We start from the raw sequence: 7,321 nt of genomic DNA, 5'->3' as shown, positions 1-7,321 counted from the left end.
TCTTCCAGCTGTTGTTCAATATCCTTAGTTTTTGTTTCGACTTTCTTAATCTTTTTGTCTGTTTTATCAGCTCTACCATTTGAGTTAACTGTTTTTGAACAGAATCCAGTTTACTATTGATGTTTGACATCTGCTCCAGCAGGGGGTGTATTGCTGAAGCTAGCATACTGGGAAAGTCTGCAGCAGTTTCTTGTGACTGGGAGGGAGTCCTTGGTGTCGCATTTCCTGTGAGGGGTTTCTTTTCTGCCAGTATTATCCTCCCTCTGCCGACCATTGTTTACACAAGAAGAAAGTTTTTAGTTTTAAAGTCAAGATTCTCTGATTTTAACGCGCTTTGGATTAAATTGGTACCTTTTAGGCTCGGTTTAAGTCTCATAAGGTCAGTTTCATTTGTCTTCTTTTTGCAAAGACACTTATGGACCGCTCGGCTTCGGGGTGTGTGTGAATCTTCAGCCCTTCCCCAGCCGCCACTCTTTTGCTCGATGCAATAGACAGAGACTTATTTGCTTACGTAGAAGTTTATTTGTCTCACTGTTCAGATGAGTTTAGTTATTGCAGGCAGAGATTTCGCTTGTTATCTTGTCCGCTCATTGGGGGGGTCAGCTCTGGGTGCCATGATGGCTCCGCATCATCAGGACCTCTCAGGGATGGGCAAGCCTCAATCCCTTAGCTGTCACCTCAGGAGAGGCTCGTCCCAGCTCCCCAGGCTGGGAGTCTCCTACAGAGACTCCGGGGGGTCTGGAACCAGCCAAGACCCCTCCTGATCGCCACGTCTTGGTGCGTCTCCATCAGTAGCTCGATGAGATGTGTCCAAGTGCCAAGCCGCTGAAACCGAAAGCTCCATTGCTGGAGATTATTGTTGGAAGAGTGTCTTCTCTCTCTCATCTTCAGCCTCCACCTACTGGTAGCTTCTAACTGCTGGGCTCTGTGGAATCTCTGCCCAGTGATAAGGGCTTATAAAATGGAGCTGTTCCTCCAGGGCTTTGGTTGAGGCGGTGGGCATTCAGTCCGTTCTGCCCCCCCATCCTGTCCATGGCGCTGTTCGTGACCTTTTTCCAGTGCCCTGCTGTCCTGGTTATTACTTGGGCACTGGAATTTCTTAGGGTAATTATTCCATAAGGCATGGGCCTCAGTTTTATCTGCTATTGCTATTTATTGTTTTATTGTTTTTATCGTTGGTTTTATTTCATGAGCTACCCTGAGCCCATTTTTGGGGTAGGCGGGGTATAAATTCAATAAAATAAATAAATAAAGTATTTGGAAAGTATGGAAGGCTTTACTAGGGTGAGGTCCAGTTGAAAGTACAGTTGTGCAAGATCATCAGAGAAATTTGTGCCAGATCATCCCTAATCTTTTGCTTCAGTACAAGTGTTTTGTTGGTTTTTTTTTTTTAGTATAAGGATCATGTCCAGAATCTTGTGCTGGCTTATAAGTTCACATATCTTGGTAAAGAGAAATAATGATTGGAGGGTTTGCATTTTTACAATTGTGACATCTTCTGTGTAGCATTTTTATTGGAATGGATTCACATATTACATGATTGGTTTCACCCCAAGCAGCACACTTTGATACTGCACCAAGCACTATGGAAGATCTTGCTTATTTTATTTGGAACATAATTTTAATTTTCCATCTAAAATTACCACCCATGTGCTTGAACAAGAACAAAAGAATAAAATAAGTATTGTGTGGTAGATAAAATGAGATGACCTCATAGATGTTATCTTGTGCCCCTTAGTGTGATGTTAGCCAGCCACCACTAAGTATTTGTTGTGATAGTTTTGCAGTATATTAGGCTTTTGTTGAGCATTCTAGTTCAAAAATGATACCATGGTGAAAGTTATTTTTGTGCTTAGTGCTGCTGCAGTTCTATAATGGAGGATGAGAAATGTGACGTACAACAACTTTTGCCTGTTTGTCAAATTCAGCAGAACTTCAAAATGAAAAAAATGTATTTCAGATTTGAGAAAGATTTGCTCTGGGCTGGGGAATGGCAAGCAGAAGTTCCCAGATTCTGACATCTGGATCGTGGCCATGGTCTCAAGCTGCTAGTCTTCTCTGTCACACTTTTTCATGGGAATTAAGACATGTAAGAGGCAGCTTTCTTCCCAACAGTGACCCAAAGTGACTTATAGAATTGTTCTCCTCTCTTCCAGTTTATCCTTATAGCAACCACCCTGCGAGGTAGCTTGAGCTGAGAGTGAGTGATGGGCCCAAGCTCACCCAGAGAACCTCCATGGCAGAGTGGGGATTCAAACCTGGGTCTCCCTGATCCATGTCAAACACTCACAGCAGGGGTTGCCAACCTTTTTTTTTAAATCTTTCTTAAAAAAACAAACAAAAAGAATGAGGGAGAACCCCCCCAACCAGCAACTAAATAGATTTTTTTTACACTCACAGCAGGGGTTGCCAACCTTTTTAAAAAATCTTTCTTAAAAAAAACAACAAAAAGAATGAGGGAGAACCCCTCAACCAGCAACTAAATAGATTTTTTTTTAAGTATGCATAGAGACAAAAATATAACAACAGTGGTGGCAGATCTACACATACGTTACTATAAAAGGTTTCCAGCTATCTAAAAACAAATGATATATGCCATGTGTTCAAATATTGATAGAGTTTTAAGGTCCTCAATCCATTGATTTACTGGAGGTGGGCATTTATCTTTCCAGTGTTGTAATGCAAGTCTCTTAGCCATAGTAAGAACACGGAGGGTCTACTTTCGTTGACCATCGGTTAGCCTCCAGGAGATGGGCAGACAGTTTAAAAGTACATAAGCATCCTGAAAAATCAATGGACATTCTAATTCAAAATTGATATGAGTAATAACTTCTTCCCAGAAAAATCAAATGACCAAACACTCCCAAAGCATATGAGGACAATTAGGCACTTTACTCAGTCCTTTGTTAAAGAGTCATTGTGGTCTCCAGTTTATTCTAAACATAATTCTTTGCTGAATAAGTTGCAACTTAAGATCCATAGAGAGAGCAGGTATAAACTTTAAGGCCATGTCCCAATGCTTTGGCAAAATAGGATGATATAGTTCCTTATTCCTGGTTGTCTATACATCATATTTATAAATTGACATCAAATATTTATAGACATATATTGTAGGTCTTATTTTCTGCATCAATTCAATTAGTTTCCAGGAACAAAGGAGACTGAGACATTTAATGCCTCAAGGCCATATTTAGATACCAACAGATGCTGCAAATGTAAATATTGTCATTCAATAGAAGTTGACGAGTTATATTTAGACCTCAGCTGAGAAGATGACAAAAACTCATCATCATAGTTTTATCTATTGATCTAATGTAAAAAAAAAAAAACCTCTATAGGTCCAGACCTTCCATAAAAAAAATTTCTTCCCAATTTTTAAAGTCTGGATTGGCCCTTTAGTGATGCCCAACCTTGTTGAACCTGTGGTCCCTCTTGGAATTTTGATAACAGGTGGTGGGTGCATCCACAAAATGGCCGCCAATCACAAAGCACTGGAGGGTTCTACAAAATATTAGGATATTCTAAGCCAAGCATGCTACTTTGATAGAGGCAGCTGCTTCCAGTTGGGTTTTCCATGATAGTTGATACCTTTCTTGGGCGATTCTGAAGTGTCTCTTACTCCAGTGGAGGGAAGCTAGGATTGGCTCTACACTTTGGGGAAGAAGTAAGTGGGTGTCAGGTGCTCCTGCCCTTGGGTTGTGTTTTTCAAGAGTGTGGTGCCCATGTCCAGTAGTTACTGCACAGATCTGCCCTCTCCAATGTGGTGCCCATGGGTACCACATTGGAGAGGCCAGATCTATTTAGTAACTACTGGAGGTTACGTTTACATAATAAATACAATCTTCTGCTAACTATTCATTCTAGTTAAAGATAATGCTGGTTCAAACTATGTTGTTAGGAAAGAAGTAGGCTAAAGCACTTGATTGAAACAAGTTTCCCTGGAGCCATTTTCCTGTAGAAAATCAATAAAACTTTCTTTACAGTCTTCCATATTCTTGTTACTAATTACTGTCTTAGCTGCTTTAGATTAATAGCACTAACATTGTTTAAATGGGGCTCCTGCCCTTGGCTTGTGTTTTTCAAGAGCATTTGCTCATCAGTTTGGGGTAGAAGTGCAATAGCAACTTGGGATTCATTCCACATTATAGCTCTGGCATGAGGCATGGGACTGAGGTTTTGCAGCTGCTGTGCATATAAAGTCAGGAGAGGTTTGGAGGAGACTCATGCTGTGCTGTGGCATTGGTGCTTGCTGGGATTCAACTCCTTCATGCTGTATTGAAGACAACAATGAGAGATGCAGAGACAACCTGAAGAACCAAAGCAGAATGGCTTATAAGGCATAAATACAGTTCATATTTGTGTCTTCTGCACAGTCCCATGTGTGCCTGCACAGAAGACACGTGATGAACATCAGTTAACAGATAAGTGCAACCATGTTTTCCTTGGATCTCCTGTTCTGCTGTGAAAGGGATTTCCACTGTATTTAAGTGACATTTGCTTTGTGATGTTCAAGAGAGTAATCTCTGTTATGAAACATTAGATTTGTTTTCAGGACACCAAAATCTTTGTTTTATGAAGTGACAGAGCCATCACTTTTTTTCTTACCTATTCAGGAAATTGTGTTTTAATGAACACAAATGCCTCTTTGCAATGTTATACTTTGGAATAGATTTTTCATGAAGCCACTGTTTCTTGCACTTTTGAACTTCTGCCTTTTGAGCATTATTGCAGGCTCTCTATGTTGCTCAAAGTAAAATATAAATTGTGTTAAAAATGTATCTAATAATAACAAAAGTGGATTGCCTTATACTTCGTATCTGCAATGACTGCTGATTCATAAATGGCAAAGGTGGAAACATTCCTCAAGATCCAGTGTTGTGCAGCAGTTAGAACAGTGGTATTCATTCTACAGCTTGTGGAGAGCCACATTTGCAATCGCCATGAACCAGAAGAGCCACATGACTACTGTATGCTCTGTATGCGTCCCCACCAAACACACACATTCAATCTATATAAAAGAAAGTCCCTTCACCATAAAATCAACACCCAGATCGAACTCCTGGACCTAGAAGCACGAAATTTGGGGAGAGCACTCCTACCATGACATAGCTGCTCACTAAGGGATTTTTAGAAATTCAACCCCTAGGGGGGTCAAAAGAGGTAAAATGTGCTCCCCCCATTGCTTCCTATGTAGCTGCCAGGCTGCTGCTTTCTTGCACCCCTCACTCTCTGATTGGTCAGCTGCGGAGCTTAGTGTTCTGAGGTAAAAACAGTTACAGGAGACTGCAGAGAGCTAATGACACTTGAGGAAATCAGGAATGGCCAACCATCTATGAGGTGCAGCAGTCCTGCTGGCCCAGCCTCCCTGATGGATTCATACACGCTCCCCCTACACCTGACAGGCTGTCTGTCCAGTGCATCAGCGGGTGCAGGGTGCTTAAAGCCATCAGGGAGCCCATCCCAGCAGTAACACCTTAGCAATTCTGCTGGCCCAGCCTTCACAATGGCTTGCAATAACTCTCCTCCCTACACTGGACAGGCAGCTGTCTGTCAGGTGTAGAAGAGGGAGTGGGATGCCATCAGGGAGTCTTGCTCAGCAGGATTACCTTCGTGCTGCCACTGGCCCAGCCTTCCCAATGCCTTTAAACACACTCTCCCCCCCAGCACCAGACAGGCAGGTTGTCTGTCAGGTGTAGGAGCAGGGCCAGGGTACTTTAATCCATCAGGGAGGATGCCCAAGCAGAAACACCTTAGCAGTGCTTCTGGGCCAGCCTCCCAAAGGCTTTAGAAACACTCTCATCCACCCCTTGTCCAAATGACAGGTGGTTGTCAGGTGCAGGGGCAGAGCATTGAAAGCCACAAGGGAGCGTGCCCAAGCAGAGCCAGTTTGGTGTGGTTAAGTGTGCAGACTCTAATCTGGAAGAACTGGATTTGATTCCCTACTCCTCCACTTGCTGCTGCTGGATGACCTTGGGCAAGCCATAGTTCTGTCAGAGCTGTTCTCTCAAGGACAGTTCACCCATAGTTCTCTCAGCCCTAGCTACCTCACAGGGTGTTTGTTGTAGAGAGGGGAAGGGAAAGGAGTTTGTAAGCTGCTCTGAGACTCCGAGTGAAGGGTGGGGTATCAATCCAATCTCTTCCTCCTCTTCTTCTACTTCTTAGCAATTCTGCTGGTTCAGCCTCCCCAATGCCTGTCAAGGGTTTGAAGGGGTGCAGAGTCCTTAAAGCCATCAGGGAGGCTTGCTTAGCAGGATTGCCTTAGTGCTGCTGCTGGCTCAGCCTCCCTGATGCCTTTAAACACAATCCCCCCCCCCTTATACCAGACAGGTGGGTGTTTGTCAGGTGCAGGAGCAGGGCCAGGGTACTTTAATACTTAAAGCCACCCTTTAACCATACTCCCACCTGCTATGGAAATATACCCCAAATTTCTAGAAAAGTGGTTCCCTGTATCAGGTTATTTAACTTCTCACAGTGTGGGTTCTGGAAAAATGGTTCGTATGAACTTGCTTGATATCTGATTGTTTGGATGTTGTTTTGAATACATATATGTCCCACTTCTTAAATGTAACATAAATGAGAAGCATTCTTGTTAAAAGAAAAGAAAAGAAAGGTATGCTCTGCACTAAAAAAAACCAATGCCCAGGCCAAACCCCTACACCAAGAAACTCAAAATAAGGGGTGCATTCCTACCATGACGTCAGCCCCCAATATGAAGAGATTTCTGAGAAACATGACCACTAAGTGGGTAAAAGAGGGACAAAATATGTCCCCCCAATTGTTTTCTATGTGCCTGGCAGGCTGCTGCCTCCTTTGCCCCCCCCCCCATTAGTCAACTGTGTAGCTCAGAGTTCTGAGGTAAAACCTGCCTGCTTGCACCCACCTCTCTCTGATTGTTCAGCTGTGGATCTCAGTGTTCTGAGGTAAAAACACAATTAAAAGAGACTACAGACAGTTGAAGAAATCAGCGATTCAAGACTTCTGAATAGACATTTCTCATAACAGCCAGCATAGCAATTGAGTTTATGAATGTTCATGGGGAGATAGTAAAGGACCTTTCTAAGAGCCTGCTCCAGAGTGAGCTCACCGAGCAGCCTGGTGATTCTAGCACCTGAGGGCAGAAACTACCACTGTGGTATACAGAGAGGTTCTTTGGTAGAGGAAAAAAACCCCAGTATATATGTCTCACTTCATCCTTTACACTACAATCATCTCCATTAGAATTCCTATAACAAATGTGACATTTCAAACTTCGCACCATTAGTATTATAATTGGGTTTACAGAACTTAAATACCATAGCGAAGCACAGGTATCAGGCTAGTG

The 7,321-nt window shown here is 42.8% G+C and overlaps 1 protein-coding gene across 1 annotated transcript in view; it reads left to right on the top strand.

The window, feature by feature from the left end:
* Nucleotides 1-7,321, top strand: part of LOC107115949 (rab GTPase-activating protein 1-like) — a 50,994-nt gene that overhangs the window by 8,605 nt on the left and 35,068 nt on the right. The gene's annotated exons all lie outside the window — the stretch shown is intronic.

Source organism: Gekko japonicus, unplaced genomic scaffold (assembly GCF_001447785.1).
Source record: "Gekko japonicus isolate JY-2015 unplaced genomic scaffold, Gekko_japonicus_V1.1 scaffold158, whole genome shotgun sequence".
In the NCBI taxonomy this organism is placed as follows: domain Eukaryota; kingdom Metazoa; phylum Chordata; class Lepidosauria; order Squamata; family Gekkonidae; genus Gekko; species Gekko japonicus.
The sequence above is the reverse complement of the archived record's forward strand: the minus strand, read 5'-3'. Positions and strand labels throughout refer to the sequence as shown.